The 25,124-nt window shown below is 40.9% G+C and overlaps 12 non-coding genes across 12 annotated transcripts; all 12 read right to left on the bottom strand.

Moving 5' to 3' along the window:
- Positions 1-919: 919 nt before the first annotated feature.
- On the bottom strand, positions 920-993 carry trnan-guu. Its single transcript has one exon. It is a non-coding gene; the product is annotated as a tRNA-Asn (tRNA).
- Positions 994-2,094: 1,101 nt separating this feature from the next.
- trnan-guu lies at positions 2,095-2,168 on the bottom strand. The gene has a single exon. It is a non-coding gene; the product is annotated as a tRNA-Asn (tRNA).
- A 1,101-nt stretch (positions 2,169-3,269) lies between these two features.
- On the bottom strand, positions 3,270-3,343 carry trnan-guu. Its single transcript has one exon. It is a non-coding gene; the product is annotated as a tRNA-Asn (tRNA).
- A 1,101-nt stretch (positions 3,344-4,444) lies between these two features.
- On the bottom strand, positions 4,445-4,518 carry trnan-guu. The gene has a single exon. It is a non-coding gene; the product is annotated as a tRNA-Asn (tRNA).
- A 1,101-nt stretch (positions 4,519-5,619) lies between these two features.
- trnan-guu lies at positions 5,620-5,693 on the bottom strand. Its single transcript has one exon. It is a non-coding gene; the product is annotated as a tRNA-Asn (tRNA).
- A 1,098-nt stretch (positions 5,694-6,791) lies between these two features.
- trnan-guu lies at positions 6,792-6,865 on the bottom strand. The gene has a single exon. It is a non-coding gene; the product is annotated as a tRNA-Asn (tRNA).
- A 1,099-nt stretch (positions 6,866-7,964) lies between these two features.
- trnan-guu lies at positions 7,965-8,038 on the bottom strand. Its single transcript has one exon. It is a non-coding gene; the product is annotated as a tRNA-Asn (tRNA).
- A 3,441-nt stretch (positions 8,039-11,479) lies between these two features.
- trnan-guu lies at positions 11,480-11,553 on the bottom strand. Its single transcript has one exon. It is a non-coding gene; the product is annotated as a tRNA-Asn (tRNA).
- Positions 11,554-12,653: 1,100 nt separating this feature from the next.
- Positions 12,654-12,727, bottom strand: trnan-guu. The gene has a single exon. It is a non-coding gene; the product is annotated as a tRNA-Asn (tRNA).
- A 1,098-nt stretch (positions 12,728-13,825) lies between these two features.
- Positions 13,826-13,899, bottom strand: trnan-guu. Its single transcript has one exon. It is a non-coding gene; the product is annotated as a tRNA-Asn (tRNA).
- Positions 13,900-14,998: 1,099 nt separating this feature from the next.
- On the bottom strand, positions 14,999-15,072 carry trnan-guu. The gene has a single exon. It is a non-coding gene; the product is annotated as a tRNA-Asn (tRNA).
- Positions 15,073-17,339: 2,267 nt separating this feature from the next.
- trnan-guu lies at positions 17,340-17,413 on the bottom strand. The gene has a single exon. It is a non-coding gene; the product is annotated as a tRNA-Asn (tRNA).
- Between the last annotated feature and the right edge of the window lie 7,711 nt (positions 17,414-25,124).

Raw genomic sequence — 25,124 nt, 5'->3', positions numbered from 1 at the left:
ATGGCCTTAAAAGGGCAAAGATGTAGCGCAATGTTCGTCAGCGCAACATTATATTAAAAGGCATCTGGCAGGAGTAAATTCAGCCACAATCACAAATATATTATGATAAATATATATTTTAAACAACTGCATTTTCACAAATGTAATATATAATCGCCAAGCCCATTCAAAAATAATTAGGGGACTGACTCCGGAAGAATGATGAAGTGGCTAGTCACTTTCATGGCGTATAGGCATACATTTACACACAAACACACTGGACCAACATTGTCCTTCTCGCGAGATAAATATAAATAATATGTTTTTTCATACCAGATTGACATAATTTACGTTGTCATACTAGCCAGATGAATAAGAATAAATTATATGTTCCTTGGAGAACACAGAATGATCAAGCTATTGAGTAACAGAAGATCAGAGACCATTGACAGCCATTTTACCAGTAGGTATAGTAACTTGTCATCTTTCATGTTCAACAACACACCAATCACATGTTACAACAGGAAACACAGCAGGTCAAAAGCAAGCTTACTGTAAGGCCAGGAAGGTCTTCCATATCACTAGAAATAGAAAGACAGCATCCCTGGGTGGGCTCAAATCACCAACTTTTAAATGAACAGTCTAACGCGCCAACAAATTGCACCACAGAGACTTGTGGTTATACTGACCCTCAGCAGGCCAAAGTCTCATGGAAGCTCACGCCAAGTCAGGCGTCCTTTCACATCTCCACAATCTGAAAAATGTCATCCCTGGGTGGTGTCAAAGCACCAACCTTTAGACTGACAGTCAAACACACTAACTTATTGCACGAGAGAGGCTTGTGTTGGCATTGACCCTCAGCACGGCAATTTAACAGGAATCTCATAACAGGTACAGGACGTCACATCGACATCATGGAGCACAACAAACTGAAAACTGTCGTCCCTGGGTGGGCTTGAACCACCAACCTTTAGATTAACAGTCTAACGCGCTAACCAATTGCGCCACAGAGACTTGTGGTGTATTTAATCCTGACGCTAGATCGCTGGCCATTCGTGCTCTCATCCAACTGAACATGGAGTTTACGAAACAACAACACTTTGTTCCAATGGTTGTGTTAACGTGCATCGAAAGTGCAGCAACATTTTCAAGGAAGTAGCCCTGTAGTTTTCTAATGTTTGTTAGCTTTTTGAATGGCCTTAAAAGGGCAAAGATGTAGCGCAATGTTCGTCAGCGCAACATTATATTAAAAGGCATCTGGCAGGAGTAAATTCAGCCACAATCACAAATATATTATGATAAATATATATTTTAAACAACTGCATTTTCACAAATGTAATATATAATCGCCAAGCCCATTCAAAAATAATTAGGGGACTGACTCCGGAAGAATGATGAAGTGGCTAGTCACTTTCATGGCGTATAGGCATACATTTACACACAAACACACTGGACCAACATTGTCCTTCTCGCGAGATAAATATAAATAATATGTTTTTTCATACCAGATTGACATCATTTACGTTGTCATACTAGCCAGATTAATAAGAATAAATGATATGTTCCTTGGAGAACACAGAATGATCAAGCTATTGAGTAACAGAAGATCAGAGACCATTGACAGCCATTTTACCAGTAGGTATAGTAACTTGTCATCTTTCATGTTCAACAACACACCAATCACATGTTACAACAGGAAACACAGCAGGTCAAAAGCAAGCTTACTGTAAGGCCAGGAAGGTCTTCCATATCACTAGAAATAGAAAGACAGCATCCCTGGGTGGGCTCAAATCACCAACTTTTAAATGAACAGTCTAACGCGCCAACAAATTGCACCACAGAGACTTGTGGTTATACTGACCCTCAGCAGGCCAAAGTCTCATGGAAGCTCACGCCAAGTCACGAAGGGTCAGTTCACATCTCCACAATCTGAAAAATGTCATCCCTGGGTGGTGTCAAAGCACCAACCTTTAGATTGACAGTCAAACACACTAACTGATTGCACGAGAGAGGCTTGTGTTGGCATTGACCCTCAGCACGGCAATTTAACAGGAATCTCATAACAGGTACAGGACGTCACATCGACATCATGGAGCACAACAAACTGAAAACTGTCATCCCTGGGTGGGCTTGAACCACCAACCTTTAGATTAACAGTCTAACGCGCTAACCAATTGCGCCACAGAGACTTGTGGTGTATTTAATCCTGACGCTAGATCGCTGGCCATTCGTGCTCTCATCCAACTGAACATGGAGTTTACGAAACAACAACACTTTGTTCCAATGGTTGTGTTAACGTGCATCGAAAGTGCAGCAACATTTTCAAGGAAGTAGCCCTGTAGTTTTCTAATGTTTGTTAGCTTTTTGAATGGCCTTAAAAGGGCAAAGATGTAGCGCAATGTTCGTCAGCGCAACATTATATTAAAAGGCATCTGGCAGGAGTAAATTCAGCCACAATCACAAATATATTATGATAAATATATATTTTAAACAACTGCATTTTCACAAATGTAATATATAATCGCCAAGCCCATTCAAAAATAATTAGGGGACTGACTCCGGAAGAATGATGAAGTGGCTAGTCACTTTCATGGCGTATAGGCATACATTTACACACAAACACACTGGACCAACATTGTCCTTCTCGCGAGATAAATATAAATAATATGTTTTTTCATACCAGATTGACATAATTTACGTTGTCATACTAGCCAGATGAATAAGAATAAATTATATGTTCCTTGGAGAACACAGAATGATCAAGCTATTGAGTAACAGAAGATCAGAGACCATTGACAGCCATTTTACCAGTAGGTATAGTAACTTGTCATCTTTCATGTTCAACAACACACCAATCACATGTTACAACAGGAAACACAGCAGGTCAAAAGCAAGCTTACTGTAAGGCCAGGAAGGTCTTCCATATCACTAGAAATAGAAAGACAGCATCCCTGGGTGGGCTCAAATCACCAACTTTTAAATGAACAGTCTAACGCGCCAACAAATTGCACCACAGAGACTTGTGGTTATACTGACCCTCAGCAGGCCAAAGTCTCATGGAAGCTCACGCCAAGTCACGAAGGGTCAGTTCACATCTCCACAATCTGAAAAATGTCATCCCTGGGTGGTGTCAAAGCACCAACCTTTAGATTGACAGTCAAACACACTAACTGATTGCACGAGAGAGGCTTGTGTTGGCATTGACCCTCAGCACGGCAATTTAACAGGAATCTCATAACAGGTACAGGACGTCACATCGACATCATGGAGCACAACAAACTGAAAACTGTCGTCCCTGGGTGGGCTTGAACCACCAACCTTTAGATTAACAGTCTAACGCGCTAACCAATTGCGCCACAGAGACTTGTGGTGTATTTAATCCTGACGCTAGATCGCTGGCCATTCGTGCTCTCATCCAACTGAACATGGAGTTTACGAAACAACAACACTTTGTTCCAATGGTTGTGTTAACGTGCATCGAAAGTGCAGCAACATTTTCAAGGAAGTAGCCCTGTAGTTTTCTAATGTTTGTTAGCTTTTTGAATGGCCTTAAAAGGGCAAAGATGTAGCGCAATGTTCGTCAGCGCAACATTATATTAAAAGGCATCTGGCAGGAGTAAATTCAGCCACAATCACAAATATATTATGATAAATATATATTTTAAACAACTGCATTTTCACAAATGTAATATATAATCGCCAAGCCCATTCAAAAATAATTAGGGGACTGACTCCGGAAGAATGATGAAGTGGCTAGTCACTTTCATGGCGTATAGGCATACATTTACACACAAACACACTGGACCAACATTGTCCTTCTCGCGAGATAAATATAAATAATATGTTTTTTCATACCAGATTGACATCATTTACGTTGTCATACTAGCCAGATTAATAAGAATAAATTATATGTTCCTTGGAGAACACAGAATGATCAAGCTATTGAGTAACAGAAGATCAGAGACCATTGACAGCCATTTTACCAGTAGGTATAGTAACTTGTCATCTTTCATGTTCAACAACACACCAATCACATGTTACAACAGGAAACACAGCAGGTCAAAAGCAAGCTTACTGTAAGGCCAGGAAGGTCTTCCATATCACTAGAAATAGAAAGACAGCATCCCTGGGTGGGCTCAAATCACCAACTTTTAAATGAACAGTCTAACGCGCCAACAAATTGCACCACAGAGACTTGTGGTTATACTGACCCTCAGCAGGCCAAAGTCTCATGGAAGCTCACGCCAAGTCACGAAGGGTCAGTTCACATCTCCACAATCTGAAAAATGTCATCCCTGGGTGGTGTCAAAGCACCAACCTTTAGATTGACAGTCAAACACACTAACTGATTGCACGAGAGAGGCTTGTGTTGGCATTGACCCTCAGCACGGCAATTTAACAGGAATCTCATAACAGGTACAGGACGTCACATCGACATCATGGAGCACAACAAACTGAAAACTGTCGTCCCTGGGTGGGCTTGAACCACCAACCTTTAGATTAACAGTCTAACGCGCTAACCAATTGCGCCACAGAGACTTGTGGTGTATTTAATCCTGACGCTAGATCGCTGGCCATTCGTGCTCTCATCCAACTGAACATGGAGTTTACGAAACAACAACACTTTGTTCCAATGGTTGTGTTAACGTGCATCGAAAGTGCAGCAACATTTTCAAGGAAGTAGCCCTGTAGTTTTCTAATGTTTGTTAGCTTTTTGAATGGCCTTAAAAGGGCAAAGATGTAGCGCAATGTTCGTCAGCGCAACATTATATTAAAAGGCATCTGGCAGGAGTAAATTCAGCCACAATCACAAATATATTATGATAAATATATATTTTAAACAACTGCATTTTCACAAATGTAATATATAATCGCCAAGCCCATTCAAAAATAATTAGGGGACTGACTCCGGAAGAATGATGAAGTGGCTAGTCACTTTCATGGCGTATAGGCATACATTTACACACAAACACACTGGACCAACATTGTCCTTCTCGCGAGATAAATATAAATAATATGTTTTGTCATACCAGATTGACATCATTTACGTTGTCATACTAGCCAGATTAATAAGAATAAATGATATGTTCCTTGGAGAACACAGAATGATCAAGCTATTGAGTAACAGAAGATCAGAGACCATTGACAGCCATTTTACCAGTAGGTATAGTAACTTGTCATCTTTCATGTTCAACAACACACCAATCACATGTTACAACAGGAAACACAGCAGGTCAAAAGCAAGCTTACTGTAAGGCCAGGAAGGTCTTCCATATCACTAGAAATAGAAAGACAGCATCCCTGGGTGGGCTCAAATCACCAACTTTTAAATGAACAGTCTAACGCGCCAACAAATTGCACCACAGAGACTTGTGGTTATACTGACCCTCAGCAGGCCAAAGTCTCATGGAAGCTCACGCCAAGTCACGAAGGGTCAGTTCACATCTCCACAATCTGAAAAATGTCATCCCTGGGTGGTGTCAAAGCACCAACCTTTAGATTGACAGTCAAACACACTAACTGATTGCACGAGAGAGGCTTGTGTTGGCATTGACCCTCAGCACGGCAATTTAACAGGAATCTCATAACAGGTACAGGACGTCACATCGACATCATGGAGCACAACAAACTGAAAACTGTCGTCCCTGGGTGGGCTTGAACCACCAACCTTTAGATTAACAGTCTAACGCGCTAACCAATTGCGCCACAGAGACTTGTGGTGTATTTAATCCTGACGCTAGATCGCTGGCCATTCGTGCTCTCATCCAACTGAACATGGAGTTTACGAAACAACAACACTTTGTTCCAATGGTTGTGTTAACGTGCATCGAAAGTGCAGCAACATTTTCAAGGAAGTAGCCCTGTAATTTTCTAATGTTTGTTAGCTGTTTGAATGGCCTTAAAAGGGCAAAGATGTAGCGCAATGTTCGTCAGCGCAACATTATATTAAAAGGCATCTGGCAGGAGTAAATTCAGCCACAATCACAAATATATTATGATAAATATATATTTTAAACAACTGCATTTTCACAAATGTAATATATAATCGCCAAGCCCATTCAAAAATAATTAGGGGACTGACTCCGGAAGAATGATGAAGTGGCTAGTCACTTTCATGGCGTATAGGCATACATTTACACACAAACACACTGGACCAACATTGTCCTTCTCGCGAGATAAATATAAATAATATGTTTTTTCATACCAGATTGACATAATTTACGTTGTCATACTAGCCAGATGAATAAGAATAAATTATATGTTCCTTGGAGAACACAGAATGATCAAGCTATTGAGTAACAGAAGATCAGAGACCATTGACAGCCATTTTACCAGTAGGTATAGTAACTTGTCATCTTTCATGTTCAACAACACACCAATCACATGTTACAACAGGAAACACAGCAGGTCAAAAGCAAGCTTACTGTAAGGCCAGGAAGGTCTTCCATATCACTAGAAATAGAAAGACAGCATCCCTGGGTGGGCTCAAATCACCAACTTTTAAATGAACAGTCTAACGCGCCAACAAATTGCACCACAGAGACTTGTGGTTATACTGACCCTCAGCAGGCCAAAGTCTCATGGAAGCTCACGCCAAGTCAGGCGTCCTTTCACATCTCCACAATCTGAAAAATGTCATCCCTGGGTGGTGTCAAAGCACCAACCTTTAGACTGACAGTCAAACACACTAACTTATTGCACGAGAGAGGCTTGTGTTGGCATTGACCCTCAGCACGGCAATTTAACAGGAATCTCATAACAGGTACAGGACGTCACATCGACATCATGGAGCACAACAAACTGAAAACTGTCGTCCCTGGGTGGGCTTGAACCACCAACCTTTAGATTAACAGTCTAACGCGCTAACCAATTGCGCCACAGAGACTTGTGGTGTATTTAATCCTGACGCTAGATCGCTGGCCATTCGTGCTCTCATCCAACTGAACATGGAGTTTACGAAACAACAACACTTTGTTCCAATGGTTGTGTTAACGTGCATCGAAAGTGCAGCAACATTTTCAAGGAAGTAGCCCTGTAGTTTTCTAATGTTTGTTAGCTTTTTGAATGGCCTTAAAAGGGCAAAGATGTAGCGCAATGTTCGTCAGCGCAACATTATATTAAAAGGCATCTGGCAGGAGTAAATTCAGCCACAATCACAAATATATTATGATAAATATATATTTTAAACAACTGCATTTTCACAAATGTAATATATAATCGCCAAGCCCATTCAAAAATAATTAGGGGACTGACTCCGGAAGAATGATGAAGTGGCTAGTCACTTTCATGGCGTATAGGCATACATTTACACACAAACACACTGGACCAACATTGTCCTTCTCGCGAGATAAATATAAATAATATGTTTTTTCATACCAGATTGACATCATTTACGTTGTCATACTAGCCAGATGAATAAGAATAAATGATATGTTCCTTGGAGAACACAGAATGATCAAGCTATTGAGTAACAGAAGATCAGAGACCATTGACAGCCATTTTACCAGTAGGTATAGTAACTTGTCATCTTTCATGTTCAACAACACACCAATCACATGTTACAACAGGAAACACAGCAGGTCAAAAGCAAGCTTACTGTAAGGCCAGGAAGGTCTTCCATATCACTAGAAATAGAAAGACAGCATCCCTGGGTGGGCTCAAATCACCAACTTTTAAATGAACAGTCTAACGCGCCAACAAATTGCACCACAGAGACTTGTGGTGACTGACCCTCAGCAGGCCAAAGTCTCATGGAAGCTCACGCCAAGTCAGGAAGGGTCAGTTCACATCTCCACAATCTGAAAAATGTCATCCCTGGGTGGTGTCAAAGCACCAACCTTTAGATTGACAGTCAAACACACTAACTGATTGCACGAGAGAGGCTTGTGTTGGCATTGACCCTCAGCAAGGCAATTTAACAGGAATCTCATAACAGGTACAGGACATCACATCGACATCATGGAGCACAACAAACTGAAAACTGTCGTCCCTGGGTGGGTTTGAACAACCAACCTTTAGATTAACAGTCTAACGCGCTAACCAATTGCGCCACAGAGACTTGTGGTGTATTTAATCCTGACGCTAGATCGCTGGCCATTCGTGCTCTCATCCAACTGAACATGGAGTTTACGAAACAACAACACTTGGTTCCAATGGTTGTGTTAACGTGCATCGAAAGTGCAGCAACATTTTCAAGGAAGTAGCCCTGTAGTTTTCTAATGTTTGTTAGCTTTTTGAATGGCCTTAAAAGGGCAAAGATGTAGCGCAATGTTCGTCAGCGCAACATTATATTAAAAGGCATCTGGCAGGAGTAAATTCAGCCACAATCACAAATATATTATGATAAATATATATTTTAAACAACTGCATTTTCACAAATGTAATATATAATCGCCAAGCCCATTCAAAAATAATTAGGGGACTGACTCCGGAAGAATGATGAAGTGGCTAGTCACTTTCATGGCGTATAGGCTTACATTTACACACAAACACACTGGACCAACATTGTCCTTCTCGCGAGATAAATATAAATAATACGTTTTTTCATACCAGATTGACATCATTTACGTTGTCATACTAGCCAGATTAATAAGAATAAATTATATGTTCCTTGGAGAACACAGAATGATCAAGCTATTGAGTAACAGAAGATCAGAGACCATTGACAGCCATTTTACCAGTAGGTATAGTAACTTGTCATCTTTCATGTTCAACAACACACCAATCACATGTTACAACAGGAAACACAGCAGGTCAAAAGCAAGCTTACTGTAAGGCCAGGAAGGTCTTCCATATCACTAGAAATAGAAAGACAGCATCCCTGGGTGGGCTCAAATCACCAACTTTTAAATGAACAGTCTAACGCGCCAACAAATTGCACCACAGAGACTTGTGGTTATACTGACCCTCAGCAGGCCAAAGTCTCATGGAAGCTCACGCCAAGTCAGGAAGGGGGACTTCACAATCTGAAAAATGTCATCCCTGGGTGGTGTCAAAGCACCAACCTTCAGATTGACAGTCAAACACGCTAACTGATTGCACGAGGGAGGCTTGTGTTGGCATTGACCCTCAGCACGGCAATTTAACAGGAATCTCATAACAGGTACAGGACGTCACATCGACAACATCGACAACAACAAACTGAAAACTGTCGTCCCTGGGTGGGCTCGAACCACCAACCTTTAGATTAACAGTCTAACGCGCTAATCAATTGGGCCACAGAGACTTGTGTTGTATTTAATACTGACGCTAGATCGCTGGCCATTTGTGCTCTCATCCAACTGAACATGGAGTTTACGAAACAACAACACTTTGTTCCAATGGTTGTGTTAACGTGCATCGAAAGTGCAGCAACATTTTCAAGGAAGTAGCCCTGTAGTTTTCTAATGTTTGTTAGCTTTTTGAATGGCCTTAAAAGGGCAAAGATGTAGCGCAATGTTCGTCAGCGCAACATTATATTAAAAGGCATCTGGCAGGAGTAAATTCAGCCACAATCACAAATATATTATGATAAATATATATTTTAAATAACTGCATTTTCACAAATGTAATATATAATCGCCAAGCCCATTCAAAAATAATTAGGGGACTGACTCCGGAAGAATGATGAAGTGGCTAGTCACTTTCATGGCGTATAGGCATACATTTACACACAAACACACTGGACCAACATTGTCCTTCTCGCGAGATAATTATAAATAATAAGTTTTTCATACCAGATTGACATCATTTACGTTGTCATACTAGCCAGATTAATAAGAATAAATTATATGTTCCTTGGAGAACACAGAATGATCAAGCTATTGAGTAACAGAAGATCAGAGACCATTGACAGCCATTTTACCAGTAGGTATAGTAACTTGTCATCTTTCATGTTCAACAACACACCAATCACATGTTACAACAGGAAACACAGCAGGTCAAAAGCAAGCTTACTGTAAGGCCAGGAAGGTCTTCCATATCACTAGAAATAGAAAGACAGCATCCCTGGGTGGGCTCAAATCACCAACTTTTAAATTAACAGTCTAACGAACCAACAAATTGCACCACAGAGACTTGTGGTTATACTGACCCTCAGCAGGCCAAAGTCTCATGGAAGCTCACGCCAAGTCAGGAAGGGTCAGTTCACATCTCCACAATCTGAAAAATGTCATCCCTGGGTGGTGTCAAAGCACCAACCTTTAGATTGACAGTCAAACACGCTAACTGATTGCTCGAGAGAGGCTTGTGTTGGCATTGACCCTCAGCACGGCAATTTAACAGGAATCTCATAACAGGTACAGGACGTCACATCGACATCATGGAGCACAACAAACTGAAAACTGTCGTCCCTGGGTGGGCTTGAACCACCAACCTTTAGATTAACAGTCTAACGCGCTAATCAATTGGGCCACAGAGACTTGTGTTGTATTTAATACTGACGCTAGATCGCTGGCCATTTGTGCTCTCATCCAACTGAACATGGAGTTTACGAAACAACAACACTTTGTTCCAATGGTTGTGTTAACGTGCATCGAAAGTGCAGCAACATTTTCAAGGAAGTAGCCCTGTAGTTTTCTAATGTTTGTTAGCTTTTTGAATGGCCTTAAAAGGGCAAAGATGTAGCGCAATGTTCGTCAGCGCAACATTATATTAAAAGGCATCTGGCAGGAGTAAATTCAGCCACAATCACAAATATATTATGATAAATATATATTTTAAATAACTGCATTTTCACAAATGTAATATATAATCGCCAAGCCCATTCAAAAATAATTAGGGGACTGACTCCGGAAGAATGATGAAGTGGCTAGTCACTTTCATGGCGTATAGGCATACATTTACACACAAACACACTGGACCAACATTGTCCTTCTCGCGAGATAATTATAAATAATAAGTTTTTCATACCAGATTGACATCATTTACGTTGTCATACTAGCCAGATTAATAAGAATAAATTATATGTTCCTTGGAGAACACAGAATGATCAAGCTATTGAGTAACAGAAGATCAGAGACCATTGACAGCCATTTTACCAGTAGGTATAGTAACTTGTCATCTTTCATGTTCAACAACACACCAATCACATGTTACAACAGGAAACACAGCAGGTCAAAAGCAAGCTTACTGTAAGGCCAGGAAGGTCTTCCATATCACTAGAAATAGAAAGACAGCATCCCTGGGTGGGCTCAAATCACCAACTTTTAAATTAACAGTCTAACGAACCAACAAATTGCACCACAGAGACTTGTGGTTATACTGACCCTCAGCAGGCCAAAGTCTCATGGAAGCTCACGCCAAGTCAGGAAGGGTCAGTTCACATCTCCACAATCTGAAAAATGTCATCCCTGGGTGGTGTCAAAGCACCAACCTTTAGATTGACAGTCAAACACGCTAACTGATTGCTCGAGAGAGGCTTGTGTTGGCATTGACCCTCAGCACGGCAATTTAACAGGAATCTCATAACAGGTACAGGACGTCACATCGACATCATGGAGCACAACAAACTGAAAACTGTCGTCCCTGGGTGGGCTTGAACCACCAACCTTTAGATTAACAGTCTAACGCGCTAACCAATTGCGCCACAGAGACTTGTGGTGTATTTAATCCTGACGCTAGATCGCTGGCCATTCGTGCTCTCATCCAACTGAACATGGAGTTTACGAAACAACAACACTTTGTTCCAATGGTTGTGTTAACGTGCATCGAAAGTGCAGCAACATTTTCAAGGAAGTAGCCCTGTAGTTTTCTAATGTTTGTTAGCTTTTTGAATGGCCTTAAAAGGGCAAAGATGTAGCGCAATGTTCGTCAGCGCAACATTATATTAAAAGGCATCTGGCAGGAGTAAATTCAGCCACAATCACAAATATATTATGATAAATATATATTTTAAATAACTGCATTTTCACAAATGTAATATATAATCGCCAAGCCCATTCAAAAATAATTAGGGGACTGACTCCGGAAGAATGATGAAGTGGCTAGTCACTTTCATGGCGTATAGGCATACATTTACACACAAACACACTGGACCAACATTGTCCTTCTCGCGAGATAATTATAAATAATAAGTTTTTCATACCAGATTGACATCATTTACGTTGTCATACTAGCCAGATTAATAAGAATAAATTATATGTTCCTTGGAGAACACAGAATGATCAAGCTATTGAGTAACAGAAGATCAGAGACCATTGACAGCCATTTTACCAGTAGGTATAGTAACTTGTCATCTTTCATGTTCAACAACACACCAATCACATGTTACAACAGGAAACACAGCAGGTCAAAAGCAAGCTTACTGTAAGGCCAGGAAGGTCTTCCATATCACTAGAAATAGAAAGACAGCATCCCTGGGTGGGCTCAAATCACCAACTTTTAAATTAACAGTCTAACGAACCAACAAATTGCACCACAGAGACTTGTGGTTATACTGACCCTCAGCAGGCCAAAGTCTCATGGAAGCTCACGCCAAGTCAGGAAGGGTCAGTTCACATCTCCACAATCTGAAAAATGTCATCCCTGGGTGGTGTCAAAGCACCAACCTTTAGATTGACAGTCAAACACGCTAACTGATTGCTCGAGAGAGGCTTGTGTTGGCATTGACCCTCAGCACGGCAATTTAACAGGAATCTCATAACAGGTACAGGACGTCACATCGACATCATGGAGCACAACAAACTGAAAACTGTCGTCCCTGGGTGGGCTTGAACCACCAACCTTTAGATTAACAGTCTAACGCGCTAACCAATTGCGCCACAGAGACTTGTGGTGTATTTAATCCTGACGCTAGATCGCTGGCCATTCGTGCTCTCATCCAACTGAACATGGAGTTTACGAAACAACAACACTTTGTTCCAATGGTTGTGTTAACGTGCATCGAAAGTGCAGCAACATTTTCAAGGAAGTAGCCCTGTAATTTTCTAATGTTTGTTAGCTGTTTGAATGGCCTTAAAAGGGCAAAGATGTAGCGCAATGTTCGTCAGCGCAACATTATATTAAAAGGCATCTGGCAGGAGTAAATTCAGCCACAATCACAAATATATTATGATAAATATATATTTTAAACAACTGCATTTTCACAAATGTAATATATAATCGCCAAGCCCATTCAAAAATAATTAGGGGACTGACTCCGGAAGAATGATGAAGTGGCTAGTCACTTTCATGGCGTATAGGCATACATTTACACACAAACACACTGGACCAACATTGTCCTTCTCGCGAGATAAATATAAATAATATGTTTTTTCATACCAGATTGACATAATTTACGTTGTCATACTAGCCAGATGAATAAGAATAAATTATATGTTCCTTGGAGAACACAGAATGATCAAGCTATTGAGTAACAGAAGATCAGAGACCATTGACAGCCATTTTACCAGTAGGTATAGTAACTTGTCATCTTTCATGTTCAACAACACACCAATCACATGTTACAACAGGAAACACAGCAGGTCAAAAGCAAGCTTACTGTAAGGCCAGGAAGGTCTTCCATATCACTAGAAATAGAAAGACAGCATCCCTGGGTGGGCTCAAATCACCAACTTTTAAATGAACAGTCTAACGCGCCAACAAATTGCACCACAGAGACTTGTGGTTATACTGACCCTCAGCAGGCCAAAGTCTCATGGAAGCTCACGCCAAGTCAGGCGTCCTTTCACATCTCCACAATCTGAAAAATGTCATCCCTGGGTGGTGTCAAAGCACCAACCTTTAGACTGACAGTCAAACACACTAACTTATTGCACGAGAGAGGCTTGTGTTGGCATTGACCCTCAGCACGGCAATTTAACAGGAATCTCATAACAGGTACAGGACGTCACATCGACATCATGGAGCACAACAAACTGAAAACTGTCGTCCCTGGGTGGGCTTGAACCACCAACCTTTAGATTAACAGTCTAACGCGCTAACCAATTGCGCCACAGAGACTTGTGGTGTATTTAATCCTGACGCTAGATCGCTGGCCATTCGTGCTCTCATCCAACTGAACATGGAGTTTACGAAACAACAACACTTTGTTCCAATGGTTGTGTTAACGTGCATCGAAAGTGCAGCAACATTTTCAAGGAAGTAGCCCTGTAGTTTTCTAATGTTTGTTAGCTTTTTGAATGGCCTTAAAAGGGCAAAGATGTAGCGCAATGTTCGTCAGCGCAACATTATATTAAAAGGCATCTGGCAGGAGTAAATTCAGCCACAATCACAAATATATTATGATAAATATATATTTTAAACAACTGCATTTTCACAAATGTAATATATAATCGCCAAGCCCATTCAAAAATAATTAGGGGACTGACTCCGGAAGAATGATGAAGTGGCTAGTCACTTTCATGGCGTATAGGCATACATTTACACACAAACACACTGGACCAACATTGTCCTTCTCGCGAGATAAATATAAATAATATGTTTTTTCATACCAGATTGACATCATTTACGTTGTCATACTAGCCAGATGAATAAGAATAAATGATATGTTCCTTGGAGAACACAGAATGATCAAGCTATTGAGTAACAGAAGATCAGAGACCATTGACAGCCATTTTACCAGTAGGTATAGTAACTTGTCATCTTTCATGTTCAACAACACACCAATCACATGTTACAACAGGAAACACAGCAGGTCAAAAGCAAGCTTACTGTAAGGCCAGGAAGGTCTTCCATATCACTAGAAATAGAAAGACAGCATCCCTGGGTGGGCTCAAATCACCAACTTTTAAATGAACAGTCTAACGCGCCAACAAATTGCACCACAGAGACTTGTGGTGACTGACCCTCAGCAGGCCAAAGTCTCATGGAAGCTCACGCCAAGTCAGGAAGGGTCAGTTCACATCTCCACAATCTGAAAAATGTCATCCCTGGGTGGTGTCAAAGCACCAACCTTTAGATTGACAGTCAAACACACTAACTGATTGCACGAGAGAGGCTTGTGTTGGCATTGACCCTCAGCACGGCAATTTAACAGGAATCTCATAACAGGTACAGGACATCACATCGACATCATGGAGCACAACAAACTGAAAACTGTCGTCCCTGGGTGGGTTTGAACAACCAACCTTTAGATTAACAGTCTAACGCGCTAACCAATTGCGCCACAGAGACTTGTGGTGTATTTAATCCTGACGCTAGATCGCTGGCCATTCGTGCTCTCATCCAACTGAACATGGAGTTTACGAAACAACAACACTTGGTTCCAATGGTTGTGTTAACGTGCATCGAAAGTGCAGCAACATTTTCAAGGAAGTAGCCCTGTAGTTTTCTAATGTTTGTTAGCTTTTTGAATGGCCTTAAAAGGGCAAAGATGTAGCGCAATGTTCGTCAGCGCAACATTATATTAAAAGGCATCTGGCAGGAGTAAATTCAGCCACAATCACAAATATATTATGATAAATATATATTTTAAACAACTGCATTTTCACAAATGTAATATATAATCGCCAAGCCCATTCAAAAATAATTAGGGGACTGACTCCGGAAGAATGATGAAGTGGCTAGTCACTTTCATGGCGTATAGGCTTACATTTACACACAAACACACTGGACCAACATTGTCCTTCTCGCGAGATAAATATAAATAATACGTTTTTTCATACCAGATTGACATCATTTACGTTGTCATACTAGCCAGATTAATAAGAATAAATTATATGTTCCTTGGAGAACACAGAATGATCAAGCTATTGAGTAACAGAAGATCAGAGACCATTGACAGCCATTTTACCAGTAGGTATAGTAACTTGTCATCTTTCATGTTCAACAACACACCAATCACATGTTACAACAGGAAACACAGCAGGTCAAAAGCAAGCTTACTGTAAGGCCAGGAAGGTCTTCCATATCACTAGAAATAGAAAGACAGCATCCCTGGGTGGGCTCAAATCACCAACTTTTAAATGAACAGTCTAACGCGCCAACAAATTGCACCACAGAGACTTGTGGTTATACTGACCCTCAGCAGGCCAAAGTCTCATGGAAGCTCACGCCAAGTCAGGAAGGGGGACTTCACAATCTGAAAAATGTCATCCCTGGGTGGTGTCAAAGCACCAACCTTCAGATTGACAGTCAAACACGCTAACTGATTGCACGAGGGAGGCTTGTGTTGGCATTGACCCTCAGCACGGCAATTTAACAGGAATCTCATAACAGGTACAGGACGTCACATCGACAACATCGACAACAACAAACTGAAAACTGTCGTCCCTGGGTGGGCTCGAACCACCAACCTTTAGATTAACAGTCTAACGCGCTAATCAATTGGGCCACAGAGACTTGTGTTGTATTTAATACTGACGCTAGATCGCTGGCCATTTGTGCTCTCATCCAACTGAACATGGAGTTTACGAAACAACAACACTTTGTTCCAATGGTTGTGTTAACGTGCATCGAAAGTGCAGCAACATTTTCAAGGAAGTAGCCCTGTAGTTTTCTAATGTTTGTTAGCTTTTTGAATGGCCTTAAAAGGGCAAAGATGTAGCGCAATGTTCGTCAGCGCAACATTATATTAAAAGGCATCTGGCAGGAGTAAATTCAGCCACAATCACAAATATATTATGATAAATATATATTTTAAATAACTGCATTTTCACAAATGTAATATATAATCGCCAAGCCCATTCAAAAATAATTAGGGGACTGACTCCGGAAGAATGATGAAGTGGCTAGTCACTTTCATGGCGTATAGGCATACATTTACACACAAACACACTGGACCAACATTGTCCTTCTCGCGAGATAATTATAAATAATAAGTTTTTCATACCAGATTGACATCATTTACGTTGTCATACTAGCCAGATTAATAAGAATAAATTATATGTTCCTTGGAGAACACAGAATGATCAAGCTATTGAGTAACAGAAGATCAGAGACCATTGACAGCCATTTTACCAGTAGGTATAGTAACTTGTCATCTTTCATGTTCAACAACACACCAATCACATGTTACAACAGGAAACACAGCAGGTCAAAAGCAAGCTTACTGTAAGGCCAGGAAGGTCTTCCATATCACTAGAAATAGAAAGACAGCATCCCTGGGTGGGCTCAAATCACCAACTTTTAAATTAACAGTCTAACGAACCAACAAATTGCACCACAGAGACTTGTGGTTATACTGACCCTCAGCAGGCCAAAGTCTCATGGAAGCTCACGCCAAGTCAGGAAGGGTCAGTTCACATCTCCACAATCTGAAAAATGTCATCCCTGGGTGGTGTCAAAGCACCAACCTTTAGATTGACAGTCAAACACGCTAACTGATTGCTCGAGAGAGGCTTGTGTTGGCATTGACCCTCAGCACGGCAATTTAACAGGAATCTCATAACAGGTACAGGACGTCACATCGACATCATGGAGCACAACAAACTGAAAACTGTCGTCCCTGGGTGGGCTCGAACCACCAACCTTTAGATTAACAGTCTGACGCGCTAACCAATTGCGCCACAGAGACTTGTGGTGTATTTAATCCTGACGCTAGATCGCTGGCCATTCGTGCTCTCATCCAACTGAACATGGAGTTTACGAAACAACAACACTTTGTTCCAATGGTTGTGTTAACGTGCATCGAAAGTGCAGCAACATTTTCAAGGAAGTAGCCCTGTAGTTTTCTAATGTTTGTTAGCTTTTTGAATGGCCTTAAAAGGGCAAAGATGTAGCGCAATGTTCGTCAGCGCAACATTATATTAAAAGGCATCTGGCAGGAGTAAATTCAGCCACAATCACAAATATATTATGATAAATATATATTTTAAATAACTGCATTTTCACAAATGTAATATATAATCGCCAAGCCCATTCAAAAATAATTAGGGGACTGACTCCGGAAGAATGATGAAGTGGCTAGTCACTTTCATGGCGTATAGGCATACATTTACACACAAACACACTGGACCAACATTGTCCTTCTCGCGAGATAAATATAAATGCTAAGGTTTTTCATCCCACATTGACATCATTTACGTTGTCATGCTAGCAGGATTAATTCATGACTGACATTTTTGGGGTAAGGGTTTATAAAACATTACTTCAGATTGAGATGTAATTATAATGTTGCCCATGCAGTATATGATGCACTTCTGGTGAATAATTACACAGTCAATGGTGGGATTCGTACTTGTGAGCTCAGGAAGGGTTATCAGATCCACCCTCACTTCTCTTTTCCTGTCATCTCATCCTGTTCTACTGAATGTGGGGGAGGAGTGGACTTTGATGAAGTAAAAAAGGACTCATTCACTCAGATACGTAAATATATAAAGTTAAAATATGTGATGTGCCACATACAGTATAAATGAAACCTGGAAATGCGATATATAAATCCAATCCATTATTATCTATTATTGATTAGGTAGGACTTTGCATTGCAGTGTATTATTGTGTAATTATTCATGTAAACACACTGTAACAAGTATTAGAGTGTAACAATGAGTAATTACAACACTTGCTTCATTGTACTACATGAATAATTATACAGTAATAAGATCATTGTAATAATGTGTGCAGCCATTGATTGTCAGAAATGTTTTATTTGTTATTTTATTTACCCTTTATAACATGTGTATTTGTGTGTTTCAGTTGTGGGTGTTCCTCTGATCATCAACAAGTGAGTGGGGGACTCCGTGGAGCTGCTGGCAGGCTTAGAGAGGGGACATTTCAAATCATTTATTTATTTATTTTTATTTCACCTTTATTTAACCAGGTAGGCTAGTTGAGAACAAGTTCTCATTTACAACTGCGACCTGGCCAATATAAAGCAAAGCAGTGTGACACGGACAACAAGACAGAGTTACACATGGAATAAACAATAAACAAGCCAATAACACAATAAACAAGTCAATGACACAGTAGAAAAAAAGAAAGTCTATATACAGTGTGTGCAAATGGCATGAGGAGGTAGGCACTAAATAGGCCATAGTAGCGAAGAATTACAATTTAGCAGATTAACACTGGAGTGATAAATGAGCAGATGATGATGTGCAAGTAAAGATACTGATGTGCAAAAGAGCAGAAAAGTACATTAAAACAGTATGGGGATGAGGTAGGTAGATTGGGTGGGCTATTTACAGATGGACTATGTACAGCTACAGCGATCGGTTAGCTGCTCAGATAGCTGATGTTTAAAGTTGGTGAGGGAAATAAGTCTCCAGCTTCAGCAATCTTCGCAATTCTTTCCAGTCACCGGCAGCAGAGAACTGGAAGGAAAGACGGCCAAAGGAGGTGTTGGCTTTGGAGATGATCAGTGAGATATACCTGCTGGAACGTGTGCTATGGGTGGGTGTTGTCATTGTGACCAGTTGTTCCGCACGCCTCTGTGAAGAGGGAATACGCAACACCCTGCTACAACTCAACTCCCTGTGAAGTGAAAGAGGTATGGGACTGTAGGTGCGAGTAAGAATGACAAAGGCAGAGAGAGTGGTACCGTTTACAAGGAATTTATTCCGTCACACGGTAATATGGGGAAAAGGGTCTGGACGGAACCAAAGCAAAGAAAGTAAATCTAAAAGCCCCCTCTCCTACCTTACCTGCCTACCCACTACTTACCTAATTTAGCACCACCTGGTGCCCTAACCAAAATACAGGGGTTGGTCCGCCCAGGTTTTACCTAGTGTGCCTAGACAGTGGTATATGTATGCCTAAGCACTCCCTAGGTGCCTTCCCCTTCTCCCTGGGAACAAATGAAACACAATAATACACAATAATACAAACTTCACAACAAAACCTGAGAAAATAACTAACTCAGGACATTAAAGAAGCTCTGACAAAGTAACAAACACAGAACATACCAAAGCTGCTCCCAACAACAACTAACATAGTACATACCAACTCTGTTAGCAACAACCAACATGATATAACCCTCTTATAGATGACCTGGAGCCAGTGGGTCTGGCGACGAGTATGTAGCGAGGGCCAGACGACTAGAGCATACAGGTCGCAGTGGTGGGTGGTGTAAGGTGATTTGGTAACAAAACGGATTGCACTGTGATAGACTGCATCCAGTTTGCTAAGTAGAGTATTGAAAGCTATTTTGTAGATGACATCGCCGAAGTCGAGGATCGAAAGGATAGTCAGTTTTACTAGAGTAAGTTTGGCGGCGTGAGGCAGATGTTTAATATGAGTCTGGAAAGAGAGTTTACGGTCTAGCCAGACACCTAGGTATTTATAGTTGTCCACATATTCTAGGTCAGAACCGTCCAGGATGGTGATGCTAGTCGGGCGGGCGGGTGCGGGCAGTGTACAGTCGAAAAGCATGCATTTGGCTTTACTAGCGTTTAAGAGCAGTTGGAAGCCACGGAAGGAGTGTTGTATGGCATTGAAATTCGTTTGGAGGTTAGTTAGCACAGTGTCCAAGGAAGGGCAGTGCCCATTGGTCCATTGGAGTTGAAGTATATGGGAAAGGAGAATTCAACTCAGAAGTTGTATATTCACCTGGATCCCAGTTTGAGGGGAGACTAAAGATGAACACCAAAAACTTCAGTTTAACAGTCAGAGACTGCAAGACTCAGAGGATTTTCTAGTTACAGGTGAACGGGACAAAGGTCAGATTGACAGTAAGACCATCACTCTGAAGGTCCACGGTAGGCTGTTAATAACATATTTGCATCCTATTTTGATATAACTCTTATTTATATCCATAACCATGGCTGATGATCTTTAAATTATAACACAGGTTTTGTGGTTTCATACTGACCTTACTCACCAAGCGTTGTTAAATATCCATCACATTTTCATGTCGTCTTTCTCCTGGTGGTATGGCTACGGTAGGGTTCATTTAGAAGACTGATTGAGTCTCTATCTCTCCCCTGGTTGGTCAGAGCCTATAACTACGGTGGCGATCCAGACAGACATCAAGCTATTGGCCAACCACTCCTGTACGGTACGGCTGGTGTGCAACGTGTCCTGCTACCCCAACATTACCTACACCTGGGAAAGAGACAATGAGATGTACGGGGATGGCCAGCAGATTCACTTCTCTCTCTCACCAGCAGAGAGAGACATCAGTGTAAAGTGTAACGCCTCCAACCTAGTCATTTGGAAAACTGCCTTTGAGACAGGAAAGTGTAGTAATGACACACCACCCCAGGTACCTAGATATCATAATAATCCCTTCTATACACTTTTCAGTGTGCTTATACGCTGATGTTGTCAAATATAATATGTAGTGCATGTGATTACGTTGGATGTATATGATATAGAGCAATATAGTCTTCATCATGTTGAATAGTCTATTCATGTGTGTTGTACAATATTTGACAGGACTGGTGTGGTATACCATCTACATCGGAATATCAGTAGGAGGCGCTGTAGTGCTGATCCTCACTGTAGCAGGGGCAGTGTGCTACTGCAGGGGCCGAAGTAACACAGGTATGTACAGCTTAGGGGCCTCCATTATACTTAAAGTGACAATTTGGGTGGTTCTAGAAGTATTCTAGAAGTATTCTTCAGCCGATATGATTTTGGGGGGGATTTGCTCGAAATGAGAAAAAGAGTGAGACCCCTAATTAATTCCTGGGTACGTTTGTTGATGTCCTGAATGAAATGTTGTTCTCATAAAACACAGCAGATCTTACAGACAACACAACATATGCTGATGTTATCATCAACACAAGAAGTAGAGATGTAAGTTTGAATTGTCATTATTATGTATCTGAATGTGTTAAAGCTGTATGTACTGTATTGTAATGGGCTGTATTTTGATTCCAGACCAGATCAAACAGTCATGTAAACCCAAAACCCATCTATGAAACTGTCAATGATCGGTTTATCCCAAGATTGAACAAGGTAAGATATAAATGGTCATAATGGTAAAATGTATGTGATTGAATGGAAGACTATGTAGTCTACTTTGAGAATAGTCACTACCTTTCTTGATGCTGAAACAGTTTCTTCTTGATTATCTGTCACATGTAGCTGCAGACTCTGTGTATTACACGATTACATTTGGACGCCCAAAAAACTCACCCTGGGGCGACTATTAGAGATGTTCGGAACTCGAACATGAAAAGGTTAAACATCTCTCATAGTCGCCCCAGCGTGAGTTTTTTTTATGCACGTGCTGTTAGAACGTTCTCTCCATTCCATAATGTGATTGTTACACAACTGCCCTCAAACCAAGGCATGCAGCCTGTTTTTATTTATAGGCTGTTTTCAGCTTGTCAATTTCAAATGATTTTCTAACACGTGTTTTATTTTCTAAGAACAGTTCGTATTCGAGGGGTGTTCCGCCTCCTCGTTCATTCACATAAAAGTAGTCATTTTTACTTTTGAGGACCTAGTTGTTTTTGGACATTTCTGACTCGGACAAAATTCCCAAAGCACTTCCCAATTGTTTGTGCAGTTCAAGTCTGCAGACATTTGCGCATCTCCCGTCCTGCACACACATATTTCACATTTCCTGTCTGTTACCTGCATCGCAGTCATTGTTGTTTTCGTTACCAATAATAACTTAGGAAATGTGTGCGTTTCTATCAAAGTATGTTGCTCTTGCTGCGGGCGATTCCCTGATCCACCTCTACGCAGACAACACCATTCTACATACTTTCGGCCCGTCATTGGACACTGTGCTATCTAACCTCCAAACAAGCTTCAATGCCATACAACACTCCTTCCGTGGCCTCCAACTGCTCTTAAACGCTAGTAAAACCAAATGCATGCTTTTCAACCGATCGCTGCCTGCACCCGCATGCCCGACTAGCATCACCACCCTGGATGGTTCCGACCTAGAATATGTGGACATCTATAAGTACCTAGGTGTCTGGCTAGACTGCAAACTCTCCTTCCAGACTCATATCAAACATCTCCAATCGAAAATCAAATCAAGAGTCGGCTTTCTATTCCGCAACAAAGCCTCCTTCACTCACGCCGCCAAGCTTACCCTAGTAAAACTGACTATCCTACCGATCCTCGACTTCGGCGATGTCATCTACAAAATGGCTTCCAACACTCTACTCAGCAAACTGGATGCAGTCTATCACAGTGCCATCCGTTTTGTCACTAAAGCACCTTATACCACCCACCACTGCGACTTGTATGCTCTAGTCGGCTGGCCCTCGCTACATATTCGTCGCCAGACCCACTGGCTCCAGGTCATCTACAAGTCCATGCTAGGTAAAGCTCCGCCTTATCTCAGCTCACTGGTCACGATGGCAACACCCATCCGTAGCACGCGCTCCAGCAGGTGTATCTCACTGATCATCCCTAAAGCCAACACCTAATTTGGCCGCCTTTCGTTCCAGTACTCTGCTGCCTGTGACTGGAACGAATTGCAAAAATCGCTGAAGTTGGAGACTTTTATCTCCCTCACCAACTTCAAACATCAGCTATCTGAGCAGCTAACCGATCGCTGCAGCTGTACATAGTCTATTGGTAAATAGCCCACCCATTTTCACCTACCTCATCCCCATACTATTTTTATTTATTTACTTTTCTGCTCTTTTGCACACCAATATCTCTACCTGTACATGACCATCTGATCATTTATCACTCCAGTGTTAATCTGCAAAATTGTAATTATTCGCCTACCTCCTCATGCCTTTTGCACACATTGTATATAGACTCCCCCTTTGTTTTCTACTGTGTTATTGACTTGTTAATTGTTTACTCCATGTGTAACTCTGTGTTGTCTGCTCACACTGCTATGCTTTATCTTGGCCAGGTCGCAGTTGCAAATGAGAACTTGTTCTCAACTAGCCTACCTGGTTAAATAAAGGTGAAATAAATAAAAAAATAAAGTGCCTTATTACATTATAATAGTTTCTGTATGTCGTGTTATGTCGTTTCTACTGTAGCATAATATATTTGTGTATATTCCTTATAACCGTGGACACGCGAGGAAACATTACTCATTTCATAACCTTTATGGTGTTATATTCAATCATGCTTATGTTGCTAGCTGCATTCTTCTATTAGCTCTGTAAAACATTGCTAATTGCATCAGAGAAGTATTAGCTTGTGCTGTATTTTGAAGCTACCCTGACCTTATGACTTCCAAGTGGTGCAGCGGTCTAATGCAGAGCATCTTATTGCTAGAGGTGTCACTACAGATGTGACAGGTTAAAGGAAATATTCATAGCCTGTTATACATTAAAAAGTATTAGTAAGTTCATAGTATGTGAGGATCTTAAAACATCTAAGGTTAAAAAGATGCATTCAGTATTAGTTGATAGAGATTGATAACATTCATATAATTGTGTTAAAGTTCAAATCTGTCAAAGGGTACGAATTGTGAGAGTAATGTGTAAACGTTATATTGATTACTTTATTTTTGTGGTGCCTAAAAGTGTTCATCTGTGATCTACGAAATGCTCTTAATCTATGAGCCGGAGATCGATTGCTCTGGTCTCCACCCATATTCCTGGGGAAAATCACGGTCTTTTCTCATTACACTAAATGTTGAATTGAGAATACAACACCGTATCACTCTTGTGATTATTTCTCCCCTGTTTTCAGGTACTTTATTGATGATAAAAATAGTAATTTAAATGTTATAACTCGCTAATATGTCAAGAGTGTTTAAGGAGTGTCTTAGTAACGTCTTGAGGAAGTTAGAGTTAAGTTTGAAGAGAGTAATATTAGCCCTGCTCGGTTGAAGTGAAGAATAGCATCGTACTGAGAGTAGCTGCCATTTTATGTCGATTGTGAATGAACATGTATGTTGTTAATAAGATATTTTGCTGTGTTAGTTGTATAATGAGTTTTCTGTTGTTTTGTAATGTGTTACTTTTGTGAAATGATTACACTAAACGTTGAATTGAGAATACAACACCGTATCACTCTCGTGATTATTTCTCCCCTGTTTTCAGGGGCGTAACACAGACACGCTGGTTCAAATCCAGGCTATGTTTCCATCTAAGTACCTTATTATGTTAATTGATTTTGCATGTGAACTGTAAGTCCAATTACACAAAATACCTTGTTCAGTGATCATCTCACTTGTTCTTTGGCAGTGAACTATGTGGCCATTGAGGGCAGTGTCGATCAGATGGAAAAATATCTTCTTATACCACTTGGTCGTTTTTCGAGTACATTCCACAAAGCTGTTTATCATGTCCGCCTTATCCACTGCCCCCTTTTTGAGGTTGTAGTCAAGCACACAGTCTGGTTTGATTATTATCTCTCCCGTCAGGTGGTCAAACTTCCCTGTGGCCGACATGGTTGCTGTATGGACA

This window comes from Oncorhynchus mykiss, chromosome 21 (genome assembly GCF_013265735.2).
Source record: "Oncorhynchus mykiss isolate Arlee chromosome 21, USDA_OmykA_1.1, whole genome shotgun sequence".
Taxonomy (NCBI): Eukaryota; Metazoa; Chordata; class Actinopteri; order Salmoniformes; family Salmonidae; genus Oncorhynchus; species Oncorhynchus mykiss.
This window is presented reverse-complemented; position numbering and strand designations above follow the sequence as displayed.